This window comes from Adiantum capillus-veneris, chromosome 1, assembly GCF_014529385.1.
Source record: "Adiantum capillus-veneris isolate H3 chromosome 1, ASM1452938v2, whole genome shotgun sequence".
Classification (NCBI taxonomy): Eukaryota; Viridiplantae; Streptophyta; class Polypodiopsida; order Polypodiales; family Pteridaceae; genus Adiantum; species Adiantum capillus-veneris.
In genome coordinates, this window is record NC_140931.1 from 49,033,859 (window position 1) to 49,058,731 (window position 24,873).

General features: G+C 39.6%; 1 pseudogene across 1 annotated transcript; it reads left to right on the top strand.

Annotated features, from left to right (window-relative positions):
- Positions 1 to 15,512: 15,512 nt before the first annotated feature.
- Positions 15,513 to 20,688, top strand: LOC147464685 (uncharacterized; annotated as a pseudogene). The gene is made up of 4 exons (XR_015188588.1): positions 15,513 to 15,610; positions 15,718 to 15,775; positions 15,995 to 16,594; positions 20,237 to 20,688. The product of XR_015188588.1 is annotated as an uncharacterized LOC147464685 (transcript).
- Positions 20,689 to 24,873: the final 4,185 nt, after the last annotated feature.

Consider the following 24,873-nt stretch of genomic DNA (forward strand, 5'->3'; position numbering starts at 1 on the left):
ACACTTAGAGAGAGAGTGGAAGAGAGACCTCCTAGGCCACCTAAGCTCTGATACCAGTGTAAGAACTAGGGAAGCTAGGCCTGAGATCCTCCTCCCAACCCCCCATTATATAGGCAGGCTCCTAGCCCCTTGCCCTAGACGGATCCCCTGTCCACACTGTCTAGCCAGGCCCTTGGCCGAAGTCCATGACCATCCTAGTCCTTAGGTTTGGGCCTTGCCCCTACAGAACCCTTGTCCTGACAGCTTTCATCGTTGTTCACCAAGTTCTGATCTCGTTCATCTTTGTCGGTTTTCCTTTACTTGTTTGAAAATTGAGAATTCTCTCTTTCACTATTGAAATGGTTCTCTCTCTAGAACATAATTTCTCTTCTTCTTTCTTGCCCATGACACTCAAATATTTTCAATGTTTCTTGCTACCTGATACACACACAATCTTCCCACTTATACACGCACACAATCATGTATGCTAATACATCCTCATACATCTCTCTAGCTCTACTTCTTTGTCTTGGTCTCTTTCTACATCTCTAGTAGGTTTCTATACTACCATCGATTCTCTCTATATCTCTTTCTCTCACAATTTCCCTTTTTGGCTCATACACCCAAATACACATACAACTCTCGCACAAACACACCCTTGAACACACACCCACACACACCCCACATGCTGACATACACACACACACACCCCACCTATGTTAATTTGCCTTCCGATCAATTTCTTACTCTCTCTTTAATCAACTTATTTCTCTTTCTTCTTGCTCTAAATTTCTATGCTACGTGGAATGGTTCTCTCTTTCTCTGACTAATTCTCATACACACATATACTATATCAAGCATACACACAAGAATGCATCATCAAAAAACACACACACACACACACACACACACACACACACACACATAAGGAACACTGCTCCAAACCTACTCAATTCTACATCTAGCTTTCCCTCGCTCTTGAATTCCTGTGGTGATTCCTCTCTCTCTCTCTCTCTCTCTCTCTCTCTCTCTCTCTCTCACACACACACACACACACACACACACACACACAATTAAATACACACATACACACACTCACACAAAAAACCTTTCCCACTCTGTTGTCAATCTCCTCTCCCCTTTCTTGCTCTTGCTTACTGCTACACAATGACAAAGCTCTTTTTTTTCTCACTCTCTACACACGGGACAATGCACCCTCCACATGGGAAGATGCACATCCATGCAACCCCCCTCAACTCTCTTTCTCCTCCCCCGCTTTTATTTTTCTCTCTCTGGCAACCCCCATGCATCCCATGACTCTTCCCTCATAATGTTCTAGATTAGAACTGGAAAATTTCAATTTCTTTTTAACTTGTTGGTTCCTTATTAAAATAAAACAAAATCAATTAAGGTATTTAAGTCTTGATCCCACACTCACTCTCTTAAGAGGATAAATTTTAATGTCATAAGGACAATCCTTTAAGATCTATCTTGACAATAGTCTCTCGAGCTTAAAATTTCTTTCTCTCTCTTAGTTCCTCTCTAGCAACCACTTCTTCGGGTCCCATGAATTTTGTTGCCCACATCTCCCATGATGAGGCATGTTGAAACACATAAGAAAACATTTTTTTGATATCTTCTTTAAACTCACATTCTCACACGATCGTAAAGACGGTCCCAAAAGACTTCAAAACTTTACATCAACAAGTCTCAAACTCTAGATTTATCCTTAAAGATGGGCAACCAAGATATCCAATCTTCACACTTGTGTAATGATAGTTATTTAAATTTCCTCTTCTTATATAGATATTACCCTACAAGATTGACTAGAAAGAGACTAGCAACAACTTATGGAATCTAGTACTATGGCCATAGGTTTAGGCTAATACCCATCACGAGTGTGCTTTCAAATGGAACTCATAGGTTTAGGCCATAGTTTTAGGCTAATACCCATCACGAGTGTGCTTCCAAATGGAGCTCATAAATATTATTTGACAATAAGTAAAATTGACAAAAGCAAGCTTAAACACGATACTAATGAAGCTAATTAGATGTATATGCTCCTACAATGCACAAAACTCATAAATATTATTAGAGAAAAATTAAATCTAACAAAAGCAATCTTAAACATGGTCCTAAAGTAGCTAATTTTAACCCTAGCTTGATACAATCAATGAAAATGTTTAGGGGTTGACATTCCTCCCCCACTGAAATGAGAATTTGTCCTTGACAAACAATACAGATGTGCTACACTTTAATTTGCTTATATGGCACTGCAAACCCCCCAAATTTGCAGGCACATTTGACTGTAACTTTTGAAAAGAAAAAACTTTCTTTTCTCCTCAAATGCGAGCGTCCTCATGCACATCACACAAAACACTATAGTTTGGTCATTCTAACTTGCTATAAAACATGAATGATATTTTTGTCTATATCCATTCATTAAATCAATCAATCAATTAGACAAGCAAGCATGCAATGAGTCAAAAAATGACAAATTAATAAGCACTAAACATAGTGCAATAAATTGATAGCATAGTATGCATATATACCCTCACTAACCAACATCTATAGAGAATTACCAATAAAAAACTCAAACCTCACCAATAGAAACTAAGAATAGATAATCAAGGTGATTAATTAATCCAATAACTATAAACTACCCTAGTCTAGACAATAAATTTATTATTGTTTAATTACAAGAACAACACCCCTTCCATGGTGATAGATCTCTATATAGGTAGAACTAATTAACCCGTATATTATAGAAAATATACTAGCATTTACAACAAAGTGGAAGTCATCGCCTCAAAGTAATGTCAAATCTTTTGAATTTCCAAAATTTTTATTGTTGTTTCTTTCCATGCATTCTTTTTGTTTGTTTTGTACTTTATTTTGACTTTTTTTGTAGTTATGTTGGACTTGATTGCTTTATTTACTTATTTTTTCATGCATTCCACTCTCACTACTACGTCAAACAAGAATTAATAATACTTTACACCACCATCCTGCACAAAATCTGGATACGGCTCATGGCTCTCACACTAGAGATAGAGTTGGCCCACTTGCCTACCAAGATTATACAATGATAGCCATAGAACATTGAAACACATAGCAAGAGCATGATAGAGAGAGAGAGAGAGAGAGAGAGAGAGAGAGAGAGAGAGAGAGAGAGAGAGAGAGGCCTTTGTGTGTGTCTCTTTAGTATATTGTTGCAGATTTTGTGGCTAGGAGCCAAGCTCCTTGTGTATATTTTTCAAGATTGGACTTGGTTTGTATGTTTATTGGTGCTTAGAAGGCATACCTTCATTTGGTGTGTCCATTGGGAGAAGCTAGAAATGAAGCTACAGGAAATGAGATAGATTTTTTAAGTAAGTGAGATGCAAATCAAGAAAGGAGACAAAGAAGTGTAGAAGATGGAGAGAGAAATGTGTGAACCAATGGTGTTAGTCAAAGCCAACAAAGTGGTTTTCGCATAAAAAACAAAACTTGAAGGAGTACAAGCATTGTTCAAGAGAAGGGGACATGCTAGAGTAGTAAAAAAGAAGCAAGAAAGATGCTGCAATAGCAAATAGAGGCATTAACAATGGGGTTGAATCGAGGATAGAAGATGAATATAGGAGTTAAAATCTTGAAGGAATCTCACACAGATTATAGGTGTAGCAAAGAGTCAAGGATTGAAAGTCTGGTAGAATGCAAGGTAAGAAAGCGCTTGGTGGATAGATAGTGTGAAACAAGAAGGGGACAGAGGAGAAAGGGCTTATGAGTAGAACATCACAATTTCTCATGTGAGAGGCTATTTGGAAAAACTTGGGATGGAAAATTGATGGAGTCAGAGATGGGAAAAGTATGCACATTGGAGAAAGATGGTGGGAGAAATGCGCCCATCAACCTTGAAGTAGAGAAGCGATTGTGGAATGAGGAAGTTCCTAGTGGAGGAAGCAAAGCTTGAGAAAGAGAAGCGGGCTAAGATGCCATCACATAAAGCCAAGAGTTATGGATGCAGAGATAGTGACAAACTCATGGCTAAGAAGCAGCTATGATAGGGATGCCACGTACATAGGAGAGATCATAGGAAACAATCATGGCGGTGCCGAAGCACGTAGTACCATAGCAAAAAATCCTAAACAAGAAAGGAGAGCATATTATGTTGGAGTTTGAGTATGGAACTCTACAGAGAGGTTGTGGATGTGCAATACTGACCTTGTTTTCTTATTTTTCTATTATTGATGTGGTGCAAATTTGAAGTTATTATCTCTATTTTTAGACTTTGGTCTTTCTCAATCAAAGGGGTGGTACATTCATACATGCACAGCCAAACTTTTGATTTTCAAGCATACTAAAAAACCTTATGTCGGAGGATTCTGATGTAGCAAAGGTGCTATTCTGAATGGCTAGGCTTTATTGTGGATGCACCAAAAATGAGTGATCCCAAGTTTTGTAGCCCAAAAGCACAACAGCCCTCTAACTAGGTCAAAATGTTTAATGTATTGCTATACATTGTCACAATCGTTACTTTTAGAGACGTTTTTTGACATGTTTACGTATAAATTTCCTTTTCTTACTTTATCAACTTTCCAACAATGTTCACAATACATTTTTTATTAATTTGCAAACACACACATATAGGAAAATGTCCTTGACAATACCATAGATATAATAAATTGAAATTTTGGCTAGCAATTAAATATTCATCTCCCAGCCCAATGCTTGATCTAAAAATGCATATGCCATTTTTGTAATCAACTTAAAAACTTTCACTAAAGGCTTTCAGACAACCAATGAATCAAATTTATGGTGAAACAGGACTTCACTATCGAGTTTAAATGATGAAAAATAATGAATTCTCAATCATGTTTTCATTTAAATAGCGTTAGATAGTTATTACCTTGTTTTATTAAGCTTTCTTGACTAACCATAGGGTTTGCTTAGGTTTCCATCGATATTAATGTGCTTTCATTGTTGTTCACCAAGTTGTGATCTGGTTTCTCTTTGCCGTCGTCTTTCTTTGCTCGTTTGGGAATCAAATATCTAGCCATGCGTGAGGTGATGCCTAAACTTGAACAGTTGCTTGTGGCCAAAAGCCTTCAATCTTGCAGATGTGCTCCAACCATGGGCTCTGACCATTGATTGTTGACCCTGAGCCACACAATCCCCAAGGCTTCAAGATTTTTGTTTGGTGCAATTCAAAATTTTTAAAATTTCCACGTCAAACACTGTGAAGCTTCAAGGGCTACATGGCGACCCAACCAAATTTTACAGTCCTTATAGTGGGCTACAATACTTAGGTGGCTTAGGTCACCCACTGATTTTTTTAAGAAAAAAAATGTCATACAACGATGGTGGCCACATGCAAGTTGATAGACAACAAAGGGAAGGGGGGGAGGGGCGATGAGTAGCTTTCTTGTCTTCTTCACATTAACAAAAAACTCTCCCCTTATGCCAGCCTTTTCCTCTACTATGTAGGTCAATTTGGTGCCCCTCCTTGTAAGGGCCCCTGCCCGTGCTGCCCACCAAGACGAGAACCCTCCTCGTAAAAGGGGCTCTACCCATGCTGTGGCAACTTGAGATGAGGGACATAGCATCAAAGTGAGAGACAAAGAGCGAATCATCATGCCAGGACTTCCACACCCTATTTCTTCCTCCTCCTCCATGAGTGCTTCTCTATCTTGAGCTCTGATACCAATCTAAGAGACAGGGCGTTGATGCATGCAACTCTCCACATATTCATGCCATATATAGACCCTTGGCATGCTAAATATAGCCCCTTGAATTGCATGAGCGTCCCGACCCCTGGCCTACCCAATCCTACCTTAGGCCTGACATATCCAATAGGCTATACTTTACACACGTAAGAGGAAGTTCACACTCGCCATGTCTAATTAAGCTTCCACACAGGTAGAGGGTGTTCACACACACACGTAGGTGCAACAAAGCTCACACATAACAATAAGATGCGAATGCTTATGTGGAAAATTTGAGTTAATGTCATCAAGTAGATTCAATACCATTAGTTATGTTGTTTCAAGTTGTGATGGTCTCAAAATGAGGAAGATAGTGGGTTGGTGACTACCTAGCTAATAGGATATTCCCAGAGACAATGAAGAAATGCAAATAGAGAGACATACAATGTTCTATCTAATAGAACATTCCCAAAGATAGTGAAAAAATTATATATCTAATAGGACATTCCCAAAGAGAATGAACAAACGAAAATAGAGAGACATAGAAATAGAAGCACTCAATTATTCCTTGGTAGAAAATAAATAAAAAAGTAGGACATACAAACATTATATTAAGGAAGAACATAAAAAGAAGATATTAAGATTAGTCCCAACTAATACTAATTGGGAAATGCAATTACACATATTACTCTTACGACCATATAGAGTTGTGTATTAAATTTCATGCAACATAACTTTCTCCAATCGTATTTGGCTCATATGCAATTCTACCTCTACAAACTTTTATCCAAATTCTAAGAGTTGCACAACAGTTTTAGTATAATGTACATGCATTGCTTGTTTGTCTTGAAGCACTTTGAGAAATTATAAGAGTTGCAAAACAATTTTATTAGATTGGACATGAATTGCTGGTTTGTCTTGTTCAGCACTTTGAGAAATTAGGTGAACATCTTGCTGCAATTGCTCACATATTTTTGCTAAAATGCAAGAAAATAGGTCTTTTAACTCAAAATTGATAACAAGGAGTTTTAGAAGGGTGATTTGGTGCTTGTATATTCAATGGCGACTACAACCCAATAGTATGGAGATGTGGACTGCCAAAACATCTTTAGACAATACTCCCGGATGGAATTAACCTTCCATTACAGTTGATGGAGTGACATCACCTGTTTAATTATATACATATCAATGGGTATCTTTGCTACTTCCATCAACATTGTCATACCCCAATTGGTGAGCAATTCCTTCTCTACATCTTTGAGCACATATTATCCAACAGTTTGGTAGGATATGGCTATGGCTATCTTCTCTTCTCTCAAGACTTGTCATGCCCTAGTACAAATACCCTTGCTTCCTAGATGAACCCCCCACGTGTGGGATTTTGGACATGCCACATGGAAGCTCTACATTCACTGCAACCCTTTGGGGTCAAACCAATCACCCCAAGACCTTGTTAAAATGACTTTTTTGACACCAATTTGGAAGCTCCCCATTTCTTGCTCAGCAACTAGATTTTTGCTCTGTCAAAATTCCATGAAAGCCTCCATATTTGGCTTCAGCCCCACCATTTTCTCTACACTTTGACTTCCCCATAGCCTTTAACAAATGAGAGGTCCCCGACCCGTCGACACTGAAGTCGTGATGGGGGTCCTTGACAGGTCTCCAGGACTATTAAAATCAGAGTCTCAAAAAAAGAATCCAGGGAATAGACCTTTGCCATTGACAATGGCTTGGGACTATAGCCCTAGAAGAAGACCTAGTCCTATCTCACAGTGGAAAAACTAGAAAAGACACTAAATTTAAAAACTTTTGCGGTCCTATACTTCACCAATTTGGGCTAGGGTATTCTCAACCAACACTTTTTTCCCGCTAGTAGATGTGAGGGCACAGCTGTTGGTGAACTCCTCTTCCAATTGAAGAAGTCTTCTGAACATTTTTATTGTGCGGGGATGGATAGTTACTTGACTAATCAGGTCCACCCGTCCATGATCGACAACCTGAGTCAATCCCCACTTACCACCCCACACTCACACATGCTTCTTTATTGTTTAATTACTATCACACTCTTTGAACATTTAAAATAATCGTTTCTTTTAGCTTTCCAACATAGCGATTCATTAAAACAAGCATAGAAATCAGTATTGTAAAACATTCTTTTACATACAAACATCTTTAAACTTAAAACAAGGTACAGTCACTTAGAATACTCCTTGAAAAGCCTGACCCATACACGACTTGTCTCAAGATCACCTAAAGATGACAAAACAACACCCATTCCTTATTCATAGTTCCGGGTGAAAATATCACCAAAGTTTCGGGTGCCCGTACACCAAAACTAGTTACCCATGCAACCAAGCGGCTCCCCTAGGATACAAAATAGTAGCCTAACTTATGTAGAAACATCAAGACATGACAGAGTAAAAACTCACTGTTCATGGGAGTAATCGACTTATCCATGACTGAAATGCCATCATTATTCATCAACATATATACCAAGGAGTCGGAGGTGTCTTGAGACAAGTTGTCTTAAGGATGATCAATCATATCTTTCCTAAATCAACCAGTCTATCCCAAAATAATTATTTCCTAATTTATAAACAAATGTACGTTGGTTTCTTGGAAGACACCTTCCATTTTCAGCCAATTATTCAATCCCTAATTCCTTACTCGCTCCTTACATACGCAATGTTAACACTTATAATAAGAACATGAATTATTGAAAACTTAAATTAATAATGGAAAATCCACCAGAGATTGGTCAGGCATCTGCTGTCATGTCGGAACATGAATACTTTCATGTGTAGGTCTACTACTAGGCTCGGCCTCATGATTGAAAGATGCTCTAGCCCTCTTGGGAATAGTATCATCCTCATCGGATTGAGGATTTGCTCGGGTTCTCTTTCGAGCCATGATTATATCCTTATAAAAGGACATCTATTTATCAGATAAAACATTAACAATCTGATACCGACCACTCTATAAAGTATTTTTCTTTTACTAATTTTCTCCTCTTATTTCAGCCTAAAAAGGCTTATTTTTTACTTAATATTTAATACATTCATTATTTCGTAATGAATTTATAATCTTAACTTCTTAACGATATTTATTTCTTTTAGTAATTTTCCTATATACTTTTAGAGGTATCAACTATTTATCTTAATTAACTTTTAGTCAAAAACGGGGTTCTTGAGCTATTGTCATTACTTAATTTTCTTAAGTAATTTTGGTCTAAGTTTTCCAAATTTCTAGTGATATTTTCTAACTTTGATAATTTCCATATAATTATCTTTACCAATTTACTATTTTTCCTCTTTAATTTACCACAAAAATCAATCAATTATATCTTAATTAAATAGGTAAAATAATTATTTGTGCTTAAAATAATTACCCCAGCCTACTGACAATGTTTACTAACTCTGATAATTCCTATGTAACTATCTAAGCTAATTAATTAATTTCATCTTTCATTTTATAGTTAATTTTACACATTTACGGCTTAATTAAATAGATGAACTAAATATTTGAGCATAGACTAGTTACCCTAGCTTATTAATGATATTTAATAACTCTGATAATTACTGTGTAATTATAAGCTAATTAACTAATTTTCCCTTTTAATTTATAATCAATTTTAGATATTTTTGAGCTAATTAAATAGATAAACTAATTATCTGTGTATATGCTAATTATTCTGGTTTACTAAAGATATATACTAACTCTGATAATTATTGTGTAATTATCTAAGCTAATTAACTAATTTCTTCTTTTAATTTATAGCTAATTTTAGATATTCTTAGCTTAATTAAATAGATAAAATAATTATCTGTATATATTCTAATTACTTCATGTTACTTATAATTTTATACTAACTTTGATAATTATTGTGTAATTATCTAAGATAATTAACTAATTTTTCCTTTTAATTTATAGATAATATTAAATATTTTTAGATTAATTAAATAGATAAACTAATTATTTGTGTATATGCTAATTACTTCGACTTACTAATGATTTATAATAACTTTGATAATTATTGTGTAATTATCTAAGCTAATTAACTAATTTCTTCTTTTAATGTATAGCTAATTTTACATTTTTTAGCTTAATTAAATAGATGAATTAATTATTTGTGTATATTTTAATTAGTTTGGATTATTAATGATGTATACTAACTCTGATAATTACTGTGTAATTATTTAAGCTAATTAACTAATTTTTCTTTTTAATTTATAGATAATTTTAGATATCTTAGCTTAATTAAATAGATAAAATAATTACTTGTATATACTAATTACCGTGGCTTACTAATGATGTATACTAACTTTGATAATTATTGTGTAATTATCTAAGCTAATTAACTAGTTTTTTCTTTCAAGTTATAGATATTTTCAAACATTTTTAGCTTAACTAAATAGATAAACAAATTATCTATGCATATGCTAATTATCTCACCTTACTAATTATGTTTTCTAACTTTGATAATTAGTATGTAATTATCTAAGCTAATTAAATAATTTCCCCTTTAATATTACAAATATTACAACTAGGTGCATGTGCTAATTACCTCAGCTTACTAATGATGTTTCTAAACTCTGGTAATTTATTTATAATTATCTAAGCTAATTAACTAATCTCGCCTTTAAAATTAAAGCTACTTTTAGACATTTTTAGCCTAATTAAATAGATAAGCTAATTAATTGTGCATGTGCTAATTACCTCGGGTTACTAATGATGTTTTTTAACTTTGGTAATTACTATGTAATTATCTAAGCTAGTTAACTAATTTTTCCTTTAAAATTATAGCTAATTTTACACTTTTTTGCCTAGTTAAATAGATAAACTAATTATCTATTTATAAGATAATTACCCCGTGTTCCTAACAATGTTTTCTAGCATTGATAGTTATCTTATGATTTATTAAACTAGTTTACTAAGTTTCCCATATTCCCACTTGATTGCCAAGCTTATAATATGAAATAATACGGATATTTATTATATATAAGTAGTATGATTACATCAATGCCCTTAAAATGATGAAAGACTAATGTTCAGGTTTTTGAATATTGCAGCAGAAGCTTAGAGACGAAAAAAAAATAAAAATTAATAGCGTAGAAGGGGTGATGTAACTTAGCTGAAGAGAAAAAAAATAAAATTGTAATGATCCATGATTTGTTGGAGGCAAATCATGGAGTTCTACCCGGGATGACCGGCTATTCGTTATCCAAATCGTAGCATAAAGCTCTGATATCACTGCTACAGCGGGGAACCGTGGCTTCCCTGCAAAATACCCAAAATAACACAATAAATCGCATAAAACAGAATATTCTGCATACCTAGCACATCCACAAGCGCATAATCGCAAGATACACGGATAGAGAGAGAACGAGAGCGAGAGTGCAATAGAGAGCGTGCATTCGTACCTCCTAGAGCGGAGTGCTACGCCGGGACCGCGAGAGAGAAGAGGGGAGAGAGAAGAAGAATAACGCAGACAATGGGTGCAATCTCCCCCCTTGCAAGAGTGAGCATTTCCCTCTTGCATGTATTTAATTTATAGATTTCTTGAATGCTCAAAGTGGGTACAAACTTGGCCGGCCGGACATAAATGGCCGAAGCTCATAAAGAGCGCTTGAATAATAAAATGTACAATATAAATGTTATATCCTCTCACATAGGCTAGTCCGATCAAGTCTTTTCCACCAGTTAGCTGCATTAAATCATAAAATATCAATTCCATTACAAATTCCATCTCAGTTTCCAAGGCTAATCATTGTAAATGACTTTTGCTCGTTACAGTTGTCTCCTACATTGCGCTATACAAACAAATCAGATTTGCTTTCCTAAATTTTTTGCTTAATTATTACTTTCGTTTATCTATGTTATTCCGTTACAGTTGCAAAATTTTCTTTCCGCTAAGTTGTCTCACATTTCCCTTACCGCAGGGTACTGGATAACTTTTTCTTTGTGTTCCAGTTTAATTTATTTTTTAACTTTGCAATTTTCAAATCAAGGTGCCCACACTGTACGTTTTAAATGTGTGATCAAACACTAATATTGAAGCAAATTCTCGTTAGGCGGGATATTCTTTTATTTCAACTCAAACTACTCACACAACACTAACATATTTTGGATTTGTTAATTATACTATGGTGCAAGTTTCATAGTCATGTTCTCCATAGCTTGTACAAAGAAGTTATGTTTGACAAAGCCTGGGATGCAAGTTATGATTATCCACGCACACACTGGTTTATATATTTCTGATGCAATATACCCTCAAGGTATGTACATTAACCTCGCTCCTCTTTTCATATTTGCTTTACCGACAATGTCTTCGGAAACCAAACATCTCTCATGTCATCACTAGTACTTCTTAAATGGAATCACTTCTTACATCCTGTTGGTATGTACCTCAAATACATCACTCCTCTGTTCCTATTTCCTGTCTCTGAATTATCTGCTCAGCTGAATACTCCAACCAATACTAAGATCATGGCTTCTAATTGTACTGCAAGGAATTTTTACTAACATGACTTGTCTATAAGCTATGCAGCTACTCATGTCAGCTACGGTGCTATGGGATAGTGCACAACAATTTGTAAGTGCTTTGATATACTGCACTGTGATGTCAACAACATAGTAAATATTTTTTTTTCTCCTTTATGTCTTGTCTAGTCCATTGTTCACACAGGCACACAGATTCGCCGATTTAGGTAGTATGTAAATACTCATCTTGGTACAATTACACCGATTCAGACAACACATGACAAATTACAAATTCATGATTTTAAACAATACCAAATGCAGATTCGCCGATTTAGGCAGCATTAGTGCAGATCCACCGATTTAGGCAGCAGATTTTGTTGGTGTCGATTCGCCAATTTAGGCAACACCGATCACAGACTCATGCTGCAGTGGTTGGCCACCACTGTCCTTAGCATCCTTCTGTTCCCGGGTTTACAAATTGAAGGATATTTGGATTTACACTGGGTATATGTTGGCAAATATTTGGATTTGGATTTTGATTTGGAATTGGATTTGGAACAGGATATCTGATGATTTTTTGTCGCGACAATTTTTGTGGAAGTACACTTGAGATTGATGGGCATTGATTTATTAAATGATGATTGTGACCAATGATATCTTGATTTATCAGGATATGACATATACTACTTATTCTAGTGGTATGGGACACTAGAATAGGCAGTATGTGGATGACGGCAGGCATAAGCAATATTGTCTAATTTTAGGAATTTTTCTTTTCCTATGTTGTAGTTTTGATACAGATTTCTAATCACTGTTTTTGACAAGTATGGTTTGCAGATTTTTATCTTCGCAACTGAGGACAGTTGCTTTCCAACGGAGAGGTATGTAATGGAATTGTTATTTTACTCTTTATTACAGCTGACAGGTGGAAAAGGCATCAGCAGATAATGGACTATGCAGAAGGATATCACATTTTATGTATATTTTTTATTATTCAAGTGCTTCGGCCATTTATGACCGGCCGAACAGTTTGTACTCATTTTGACCATTTAAGAAATCTATAAAACAAATACGTGCAAGAGGGAAATGGTCACTCTTGCACGGGGGGAGATTGCACCCAGTGTCTGCGTTGTTCTTCTCTCCTCTCCTCTCTTCTCTCTCACAGTGCCGACGTAGAACTTTGCTCTAGGAGGTGTGCTTGCACGCGCTCTATTGCGCTCTCTCGTTCTCGGTCTCTCTCTGTTCGCATACGTCATCGATTATGTGCTTGTGGTAATGCCAAGTATGCAGTTTGATTGGTTTTATGTCTTGTAGCATGTTATTTGGGTATTTCACATGCTCGGCTGTAGCAAATAAAGGGAGGCCCGAAAGAGATGGACACTCCACACATGAACTCCTTAGAGTTTAAGCATGGTAGTTGGATTACATGGGAAGGGTTAGAAGGAAGATCTAATTCCGTGGGGGAGCAAACCTGCCTCCAACCCTATGGATCCTTGGGGTGTGGAGCCATGACCGCACAACCTTCTACTAAATCTTCTCTTATAACGCTCTTTCTCTGTTGGGAGGCGTTGTTTTCCCTTTTGAAAAAACATGTGGCACCCGCTGTTCAGGAGGTCAAAGATCAAAGCAAACTCTCACTATATGACATTGCACACCAAACATGGAAAATACTATATGACTATATGACATGGGAAGGGTTTTGAAGGAAGATCTCACTATATGACACTGCACAACAAACATGGAAAATTCTATAATGTAAAGCACAAAGACTATTTCTTATCAGTGCTTGGGAAAGCACATTGACTTGGGTCTTAGTTCATGAACAATGAAACCATAACTCCAATGAAGGTTGTGAGGATGGTAAAAAAATTCATTGAAGGACGTCTTGTATATCGAAGGCAAGTCCTTTTGATGGATGATTGCGAGTCCGCCCACCACAAGAGGAAACAAAGGATATCGAGGATGATTCCAACCATCGACTAAAGTACAATGTGCACACCCAAAGCGAACAATCTAAAGGAATCCCTAGGAAGATCAAGTTTTTTGACATTACTCCCATTAGGAAATCGGAGAGCAAGGAGGAGTATGTGGTAGAGCCAAAAGACAATGAGGCTTTTTGTATGATATGACATATCCCAATTGCCTCCAAGGTAACATGTGGTGGCACAAAGAGTGGAAAAATCAGGTGCAAAAATGGTTATTGTAGGGTGTGTCAAAGGAATTCCCACACCTTCATTTGAGGACTATCGTAAGCATCCTAATGGACTTCAACGAGAAATTATGTAGTGTTGCCCTTCATGTGATCCATTGTTAGAATGGAACACAACATGTCCATGGTTGCATCCTACATCGAGCATATGGCCAATAGCTATAGAGACTAATTTAATAGAGGAAGAAGTCAAGTGCTTGCTTGAGAGGTGGCACATGGTGGAGACAACCAATGTTGCAACACCCACAACATATTCAACCAATGAAGGTGCCTTTATGAGGGAGGTGGAAGTAACACAATTACAAGTATTTGCAATGGGATTTGAGTGAGATACGAGTTATCAATCTCAAAGGAGGCAACCAAGCGAATAAGAAAGGCACTTGAGATGAAAGCGAGATCACAAAGGAAGTGATGTGAGTGGAGAAAGCTCACAAGATTTTCAAGTTGCTTTTAAATAGTAATGCACTAGAGGGCCACATCTACAATGTGGAGATTAAAAAAGAGCCATCTTGTACTTGTCCCGACTTTGCAGAGCTTGAAGAGCAAGAAAAGCCTTATCTTCTAGTAAACATTTGTATGTTGTTTTTCTTTGTGTGCTAGGCTTGAGACAAAATGAGCATATGCTTTTTCATCAACCTATTCTCCGTTGAGGAGGTTCACAATGTCCTCAGCCAATATTTGACCTACCCTTGTATGCAGTAGTGGAGTACATGCTGCCCCACGACCATGTAACCAGCTTTAGCCATGTTGAATTTATGAAGGTGGCTCTTTGATTTGATGAAGCCCCACTTTATCCACTTTTCCAGTAAATTATGAGCTTTTACACATAATTTTTCTTGCAAAAAAAGCTTGCCATGGGTGAAACAATGCTTGCTAGGAAATGCTTGCCTAGAAACAAGCCACCCATTTTTTTGTATAAGGGTGTACCCTGCATGCGTGCCCTTTACGGGATCTTTGCAGTCTCTCTCTCTGTCTCTCTTTGTAAGTTTCATGTAGGCCACTATGAATCTTCATCTTGTCGTATGGGTTTTGTCTTTAGGTATGGGTTAGATGGGATGATGTATTCATGGAAATTTCTTGCTGCCAAACTTCAAAATGTGTTAACAACATCAAGTAGCTAGCTTGGTCGATTGAGTCTTTATTCTTTTGTGACCCGGGACATGGGTTCAAAGGCGGCCAAGCGACCTTGTGCGCTCATAAGGACGTTCGTATCGATTCGCACGGGATGTGTGCAATTTGCTACAAAAAACAACATCAAGTAGCTCTTGCTCATGTTGTTTTTAAGTACATGGAAAAGCTTGATTGGACACGCCTTTGAGGAGTAGAATGTTGAGATGTGAATACATGTCAGCGCCCCTGGCGCAGGTCCAATTCATCAAATATGAAGAACGTCTCTTTGTCTCTCACTCAGCTATCACAGGAAGTTTTGGACAAATTCTCACAATATTTCCCACATTGTGACTTACCTCAACATCATGAGCTTCTGTGAGGGAGGCGCCGCATACCTAGCTAGGTATGCGGTGCCTCTCGAGCAGAAGCTCATCATGTTATGCATTGCATGAAAAACACTAAGAAAGACTCCGTTTTCCTACATGAGAAAATTTCTAAATCTTCTTGTGTATATGTAATGGAGCGTTCGTAGCGTGTCTCGCACAGAAAATCAGCCTCTTCATCCTCTTCTGTGGACTGGGCCGAATGGGTGCCAGAGTGCCTGCAACCAGCCATAGCCATAGCCAGCAAGCTTCCATACCACCACGACCACGAGGATGATGAAGACGAGGACGATGAGGATGATGGCCATTCTGTAGACAATGAGCAGGATCCTCATCAGAACAGTTATGAGGAGGAGGAAGACGAAGATGGATATCACCGTTTACAAGAACACACACAGTTCCACCGTGTCCACCATCACCTTCACAGGCAAGGTGCAGGGGCTGCGTTAAGGTCAAGAGGACGCCAGCAGCATCAGCATCAGCATCATCACCAGAATCATGGAGGGGATGGAAAACTGTGCGTCTCTTGCAAGGAGCTCTACTGTCCTCTTCGTGGGGGTGATACCTGCCATGAGTGCTATGAGGAAGCTTCTAAAGCAGAGGCCGCCCTCAAGAAAGAGATTGAAGAGCTCAACGCCCGCATTGCCTTCCTCTGCAATTGGGCACCTGAAGCCATGTCTGAGCAATTCTCAGACCTTGTTCTTGAGAGCTCTGATGGCTCCAAAATTAGGGCTCATTGAGCTATTTTGGTATGTCTCTCTTGTTTTAATCAGAATTTATTTGGCTGCAACCCTTCATTGCTTTTGTTCTTCTGTCTGGGGTCTGAGAGCACATGATAATTTTACTTCCTTAGTTTTTCAGAACTGTGGCCAATGTAGATGTAAGTGGCACTTCCAAAACAGTTTTATATCATGGTAAACGAATTTTTTTGAGCTAGTAAGGGTGTAGAGTGTGATGATTTTTATAACCTTTGCCATGGAGTACTTTTAGGCTTTTTTGGTGTGGTTAAATGGCTCAAACTAGTGGGGGTGGACATAAACCTGGTTTGTTGGTTTAAGAAAATAAGCTCTAATTAGGAACTAACTCCATACAAACCTGCATCTACAAATGGTGTGAGTAGGCATGGTGTAGGTGTTGTCCAAGCTATGCATGGCAAAGGTGATGGTCTTTACTTCATGTTTGGACAAGCAGGTGAAGTTAAGATCGTATGTTATCAAGTATTGAAATTTGAAATTGTGATTAACTTTGCCATGGAATTCCTCGTTTGGGTTCTAAACGTTGTAGAATCTCATTCGAATCTGTTATCTTTAGTAGGATTTCAGAATTTTTGCTTTTGTCTTATCTTCGTTTGTATGATGTTGACATTTAGGAATGAAGTTTTTGCAGTATCTTATTCTTGATTTAAAATGGTCTAAAGTTGAGAGTTTGTATGAAGTTTCAGTAAAGTAAGTTTCTCGATTTTGATTTTTGATATTTTATAGCATTTTGTGTGTGTTAAGACTCTCTTAGTAGTGCGTTTTGTTTTAAGTGTTGTATCCTTTCTTGAGGCTTGTAAGTTTAGACCTTTTTTTATGTTGCAAAATACTGTATACACTTGTAAATCTAAAATCTAAAGATAATCACTAGGACAGATTTATTGAGATGGATGTAGAGCTTGTTACAAGTGAATTGTGCCTTGATGTCCGCAAGGTGAGTTGGACTCGATTGAGCGATATGGTATGTGGAAGTTGTTTCCTTGGGCAGCTAAGTAAAAGGTCATTGGTTCCAAGTGGGTCTGCAAGGCTGAGTACAACTTGATTAGTTTGTGGAATATGCATAAAACTTGATTGGTAGTTAAGGGCTTACCTCAATGGCTCAAAATTGAGAATGATGAGACCTTGGTTCCGAACTGTGTGGATTGCCGTGATGTAAATCTTTCTTGTGTCACGTGGGCACTTCACTTGCGCCTCGTGGACATGCTTCTGCCATAGTCTAGCACGAGTCTTAGCTTAGGACTGATCTTGGCACCTTTGTGAGCCTCTAGCAGGACGTGCATGTCCAGGCCGGTCATAGTTGCATACCCTCTCTTGCACAGAATCGCTCAATAGAGGCAGAAGAGATAGAAGGAGAGCACAGGCAGCAGTGCACAGACCCTCCCCAGCGTTTTCTCATAGAGCCAGCCAGCGTTTTTGGAAGTTGACAGCATCAGCGTTTTCAGACTTCCTAAACGTTTGCAGATTCAGAGGTAGCCTTGTCGTCTTTGTAGATCCTCGCCGGTTGCCTAGCGTTTTGCAGATTCAGCCTAGATCTGCTGCATTTTCAGTTTTCAGCCCTTAGCCTCGTTGAACCCGAGTGTTACCCGACCCCATCCAGTAGCAGATCCTCGCCGCAAGTGCCACCTTGGTGCAGATCTGCCAGCAGTTCATTTTCAGCCCAAAACAGTCCTAGCGTTTTGCAATTTCAGCCTAGATCAGCCAGCGTTTTTGCATTCCCACCCAGCCTTGCACGACTCGGCAGTTGCAGATCAGCCCCGCAGTACCGCCACAATAGTAGATCCATAGCAGGAAGACCTAGCGTTTTCACATTTCAGCCATCAACCTAGCAGATCTTGCCGTCGTCGTCAACACCTTCATGATCGTCGTCGTTGACATCATCGTTGTCATCGTCGACATAGTCCTCACTTAGCATCATAGCATTATGACCCATGGTGCAAGAATAAAGAAAGTACTTGCTCTGGCAACAAAGCAAGGGGGCCCTTGAGGGTTTGGACCCGACATACTGTGTCCTCTCTCTCTCTCTCTCTCTCTCTCTCTCTCTCTCGTGTCCTCTTTCTTTCAGTTCAATTCAGTTCTTTCAAGTGAAGTAAAGTGTCCCTTGTGTTTGTGCCGAGTACCTAGATCCGAGCTAAATCCATTAACACTTCTGTTGCACCTGACATTGGTATGAGAGCTTTGTGTGTGCTTCGGCTTCACGTACTCAAGAGAAGAACCTAAAGAATCCAAGAAGAACCAAGGACCAAGGAACCCCAAGAACTGCCTATTTTTTTACCTTGAAGGAAGCTTCGCGTCCCTACCCGGACTTCTTAGCCTCTTAGTACCCTCAGTATGGAGCATCCAGAACCAGTGCCCATCTTCATCGCCATGTCTTTGAAGGACGATCGACATCAGTATTTTTTGAAGTTGACAGCATCAGCATTTTCAGCCTTCATCAACGTTTGCAGATCCAGCGGTAGCCTTGGCGTTTTTGCAGATCCTCGCCGGTTGCCTAGCGTTTTGCAGATTCAGCCCAGATTTGCTAGCGTTTTCAGTTTTCAGCCCTTAGCCTCGTTGAGCCCGACCCCATCCAGTAGCAAATCCTTGCCACAAGTGCCACCTTGTTGCAGATCTTTCAGCAGTTTATTTTCAGCCCAAAACAGTCCTAGTGTTTTGCAATTTCAGCCCCAATTAGCCAGCGTTTTCGCATTCCCAGCCTTGTACGACTCGGCAGTTGCAGATTAGCTCCGCAGTAGCAGATCCACAGCATATTAACAGGGGATGGAGGCTAGAGACGGGGGACGCCCGGATCCGGGACGGGGACGGATGGCAGACTGCCTGCCAGATGGGAACGCAACCTGAACGTCCGGGGACGGCAGGGAACATTAGTCAACAGTCAACTTTTAAAATTTGAAAAACTAACATTGAAATTTGACTCATTTTGAGCCTTTGTGGCATGTACTTTTCATTTTGTGTCCATCTCGATTCTCGTGCCATCGATGTTTTATTAGCACATTTGCGTCTATATGACTCATGTCTTTGGTCTATTTAGTGTAAGTTTGTGGTTCAAGTTATGCTCTATGTGTGTGGGTCAAAAAATGCCAAAAAAAACTTCTTTTTTGTTTTTTGCCGCTTCGCCCCGTCCCTGTTTCCTAACTTTTGCCATCACGTCCTTGTTCGCGACCCCGACCTGCCGTTCCATGTTACTATGATCCACGGCCAGAAGACTTAGCGTTTTCAGATTTCACCCAGCAACCCAACAGATCTTGCCGTCGTCCTCGACATAGTCCTCACTTAGCATCATAGCATCATGACCCATGGTGCAAGAATAAAGAAAGAACTTGCTATGGCAATAGAGCAAGGGCGCCCTTGAGGGTTTGGGACCGGACATACCGTGTCTTCTCTCTCTCTCTCTCTCTCTCTCTCTCTCTCTCTCTCTCTCTCTCGTCTCTTTCTTTCAGTTCAGTTCAATTCTTTCAAGTGAAGTAAAGTCTCCCTTGTGTTTGTGCCGAGTACCTAGATTCGAGCTAAATCCATAAACACTTCCGCTGCACCTGACATCTTGCCCCATTGTTCAGCGATAGAATACAACCTATTCTTGCCCTCAAGTTATAATTGCTGGTATGGACCTAACCCACGTTTTTTGACGGTGATTTGCAGAAGGTATATGAGAGATAACCTCACGATTGTGAGGCTCTAAGATTGAGAGACAAAATTTGCAAGTTGTGAGAAGAGACTCTGCAGCCAAGCAAGCTCCTTGAGCTTGGTACAAGAAGATAGATTCATTCTTTTGATTGTTGGGGCTGTGACATTGATGTCTACTTGGCATAATTGATGTGATAGCCTATATGCACCTATGTGAAACCACGTGCTAGAGTGCACCCAGGACTTATGAGACATGGAATGATGTATCATATCATGATGTAACCTCTTGCAATGCTCATGTATGAGGGTCAATGAAACCTATATTTTCTCAAGGGATGCAATGATTTATTTTCTCTATCATTGTAAGTGATATTGTAATGTCTCCACCATAATGTAACAAGTGGTATAAGAACCTTTTTAGCATAGAAAAAAGTCTAATCCTAGCTCTTGATTAGATCAATTTCAAAGGTTTTGGCCTACTTCTGAAATGCCTTCCAAAAGGTTTTATAAGTTCTGTATATATACGGACATACCTAGATGGAAACTATATGCTCATGCACTTTGCACAACATGTCAATCTTTAGAGTAAGACATGCATTAGGTGTATTATGTTGCTAGAGAATTGATAGCTTACTTGAAGTTTGAAACTTGAAATAGAATAGATGAGAACCAATGAAGTATAAAATTTTGTCTTCTAGGGAATGCGATGATCAGAAACACAAGGTTTCAAAAACGTTGTTGGGCGATTTTAGAAAACGATTTTCTTTCTTTGTATAAAATGTACGGATGGCTCTTGTTTAAAAAGATCTTAAAGCCTTGGTAGAGGCACTTTGTAACATTATGCATTGTAAATATAGTAAGTAAAAAATAGTGGCAGCTCTGGTGTGTAAGTTGGGTAGTTTGAGGACAAATGACCATTTACGAAAGGAAAGCGAGTTTCTAAGTGAAAGAGGGGAGAGAAGCCACGTTCTGGGATTGCATGACAAAGGAGAAGCAAGAAGAGGTCAAAATTCAGTTTTGGACCTAGAAATTAGTGTTTTCCTCACAAATTTCTCATCAACGTTGGAAATCTGCAGCCCACGAGTCTTTTTTGGGGTTTTGGCACATTCTGTATGCGCTTGTGTATTCAGATTTCTCGATTTTCAAGTGTAGAATTTTTTGCAACAGCCTATAACAGTAAATAAAAGCTTTTTCAAGAGTTTTTCTATCTTTATTAATGTGTTTTATGAGGTTTTTTGTCGGGTTTATCTATATGAATTATTGTAGCTGAGGGTTCTTGGTTGAGGATCATCTTATAATCCCCTATTAAGTTCTTATTCTCTTTGCTTAACTATGTATTAGCTTATCTACATTGTATCACAATTCGGGGGACTTGAGAAAAAGAGTGTTTGGTTTCCTTTGTTTGGTAAGGATTTTTTGTGTTGGTGTATTTGCAAAGTAAGTGAAGGCGAAGCTATAGAGGCGTCAAGATAGTTTTTCTTCTTCCTCACAGCTTTTTGGTGCTTCCACAGGGGAGCATTCTAGTTACTCTAAATTTGTTGTTGCAATGACATTTATGTATCCCGAGTTCCATGGTGGCGCTTAAGAGGATGTTTTGGTGTTCCTAGAGGAGTTGGAAGTTGCATGCATAAACAAGCACATCGTGGATGAGGGGCAAATGTTGGTGGTTGTCTTTTTTTGGAAGGATGATGCTCGCTAGTGGTACAGAAGGTATGAAGTTTAACACAGAAATGCGAATGGAATTGTGTCAATAGCGCTTTAGGAGGGGTCAAGTGTCACAAACGGGAGCGCATACGAATAATCAACAAGCTGAAAATAAATAAACTTTCAACTAAAAGAGATGAGGGAGAAGATCGACACATTATTAGGGACCAAAAAATGGGCTGGTAACCCTCCCTCGAGAGAATCTTTATTAGGGAGAATCTTTACGAGCACAAAAAATGAAGTGACCCCTCCATTCTAATTCTTAGACTCGATGGTCGATTCCTTGCCATGCGGGAAAATCCGAGAGGCAAGCTCTCAATTCCGTCTACACACGGAGTGTGGAACTCTACAAATCGTTCTAGCGACCACTCTACTAGCAGGGGAGTCTTGAGTGTCTAGAGTTGTTGAGCTTAGTTGTTTCTTCCTCCAAGAGTTCGCAGCTTGCTTGGCTATAGCCAGGGAGGAGGAGAAGTGTCCTCGACGGGGCATTCTTCCTTACAAATAATATAGGAGCACCACCTTGACAGTCCTTGGTTGGAGGAGCAGATGCAACAGGCTCGATAGGAGATGACTAGCATTGAGGAGTAGCGGCATGAGTTTGCCTTCCATTGATAGGCATCTCAATGGACCTAGGTGGGTGATAGATTTACAAGGGAGTTCTTTGAGACGCTGGGGCCAATTGACGAGATCTGACAGGTCAGCTGCTTAAGAGCCTGAGGATATGCGTGCAGTTGTTGTTGACTTCTATCGTTTCTTGTTGTTAGTTGAGCCTCAGTCAGTAGAGTGTCAAGCTGCATGCAAAGAGCAAATTTGGAGATGCCTAGCCTTGTTACTGAGGAGATGCATCAAACACTAGAGCTTCCTCTCTAGCTAAAGGACCTCCATGAGGCCCTCATGGGCATTTCCCCGAGGTAGCTGTCTAGGGGAGGATGGTTTGACTCCCAGCTTCTTTTTGGATTATTTGGACTTGCTTGGTTCGGATCTTTAGAGTGCCTATTAGTACATCTTGCACACTAGAGAGATGCTTGACATCAAGAGTGAGGGATCGATCTATAGTATTCCCAAGGATGGAGGCTTCTTATGATGAGATTCGGTAGTGGTGGCGACCCATCACCATTCACAACTCGGCCTACAAAGTTCTAGCAAAGGCTTTGAGTTTGAGGATCCAACCATTTCTTGAGAGTATTATACATGGGACCTAGACAGGTTCTGTCAAGGAACATAGTATACTTGACAACATTTTCACCTTTTGGGAGGCATCTGCCCTTGTGCATCTCCAAGTGCACACAGTCAGGTGCCCTTGGCAGGGGGGAGAGGGGAACGCTTCATGCTCTTACGTTTGGTCATACAGGGTAGTCCTCTAGCCCCCTATCTCTTTCTTTTCTATGCTAAGCCAATGAGATTTTTTTTGAATTCACAGCAGGTTGGCTTACCTGGTTTAGAGATCCCTATTATAGGGGGGACAAGCTACTTGATGTTGACTTTGCTTTGACAACTCAACCATGTACTTGGAGTGCCAAGGGGCCAATCTGCATATGTGTGAGCAGGTTCTTGAGGTGTTTTAATGTGCATCAAGAGCACTGATCAGCCAAAGGAAGACATCGGCTTTTTGATTTGGCAGTGCTCCTACACCTAATTGGTCTCCAAGTGAGGGCTTCCAGTGGATTCCCCTAGGGACTCCAGTACACTATCTGGGTTGTCAGGTTGTCTTGGACTTGTCCCCTCAGCAACAAACTACTCCCCTCCTCCTGTCCATGAGGAGGAAACTGCTTCACTGCAGATTGACGCGGCTTTCTTTGGCAGTCATAATTGTCGTGGTCAACCAGGTGCTGTTGGATACTATGTGGTACATCATGTCTTGTTGGGTCTTCTCAAGCTCCTATATTAGCCAGCTAGAGAGGCTGATCAGGAAGTTTTTATGGTCACGGCACGACACCTGGATAGCGTGGGCCAAAGTGGCATGGAAGGTCATCACCTTACCATGTTCTCAGGAGGGGTTGGGGATCATTGTCCCAGCATAGCACAGCAGAGCCCTCCTTGGGAAGTTTGTGGTCAGAGCACTGCTTCCAAGGGAGGAGCTCTGGAAGTAGATGGTGAAGCAGCTTGAGTCCCCCATGCGGGCCGCCCTTGGAGCCCTTCCATCAGGTGGATTTCTACAGAGATGCGCAGTGTTGGTTTGAACAAGAGGTTGGAGGATCGGTTTGTTGTGAGCCTGCTTAGGTCTCGAGAGCAGCTGAGGAGTGGCCTCGAGTAGCATCATCCCACTTTCACGGAGGATCACTTGAGGCAACCCCTTATTTGGAACCCCATGGGTAGCACTTAGAGAGGCCACCTGGTTGGTAGTAGGCCTCATGTTTCTTGGTGTCCCATGGTAGAGGGTCTAGCCCGCACTCTCAACGACTGGCTACATTTTTTAGGATTGTTCAAGGAGGCTCAGAGCATCCTGCTACGAGGCATGAGGGGGGTGCAGAGCATCAGGATATTACAGAGGATTTACCAACTGAGTGACTCACCCCTCTAGTGGCAGTAGCTGAGTGAATCACCCCTCTAGTGGCAACAACTGCAAGATGGATGGGGCCCTTCATGGGACTAGAGGTTCTCATTGTTGTTTGAGCTTGCTTGGAGTCCGTACCCCACATGTTCTTTGAGATTCATGGAGAGAGTCTTTTTCACAGAGTCTGAGTAGAGGTGCCACAGTTTGTAGAGTGTTTCTTTCAAAGGATACAAGTTGTGGGTATATGTGGGGGGACCTGTGACATAGATCCAGACATAGTAGATCTTGAGACAAGCCACTGGCAGCTTTGGACTTGGGAGAGCTGCCCTCTAGCACACGTACAGTGCGACCCTGGAGAGTGGTTCTGGAGGGATCCCTTCTCTTCATCCAATCACCCTCGGATCTGTTTGACTAGGGAGTCACATCAGCTTGTGGCCATTCTTTGGAGAGTCTG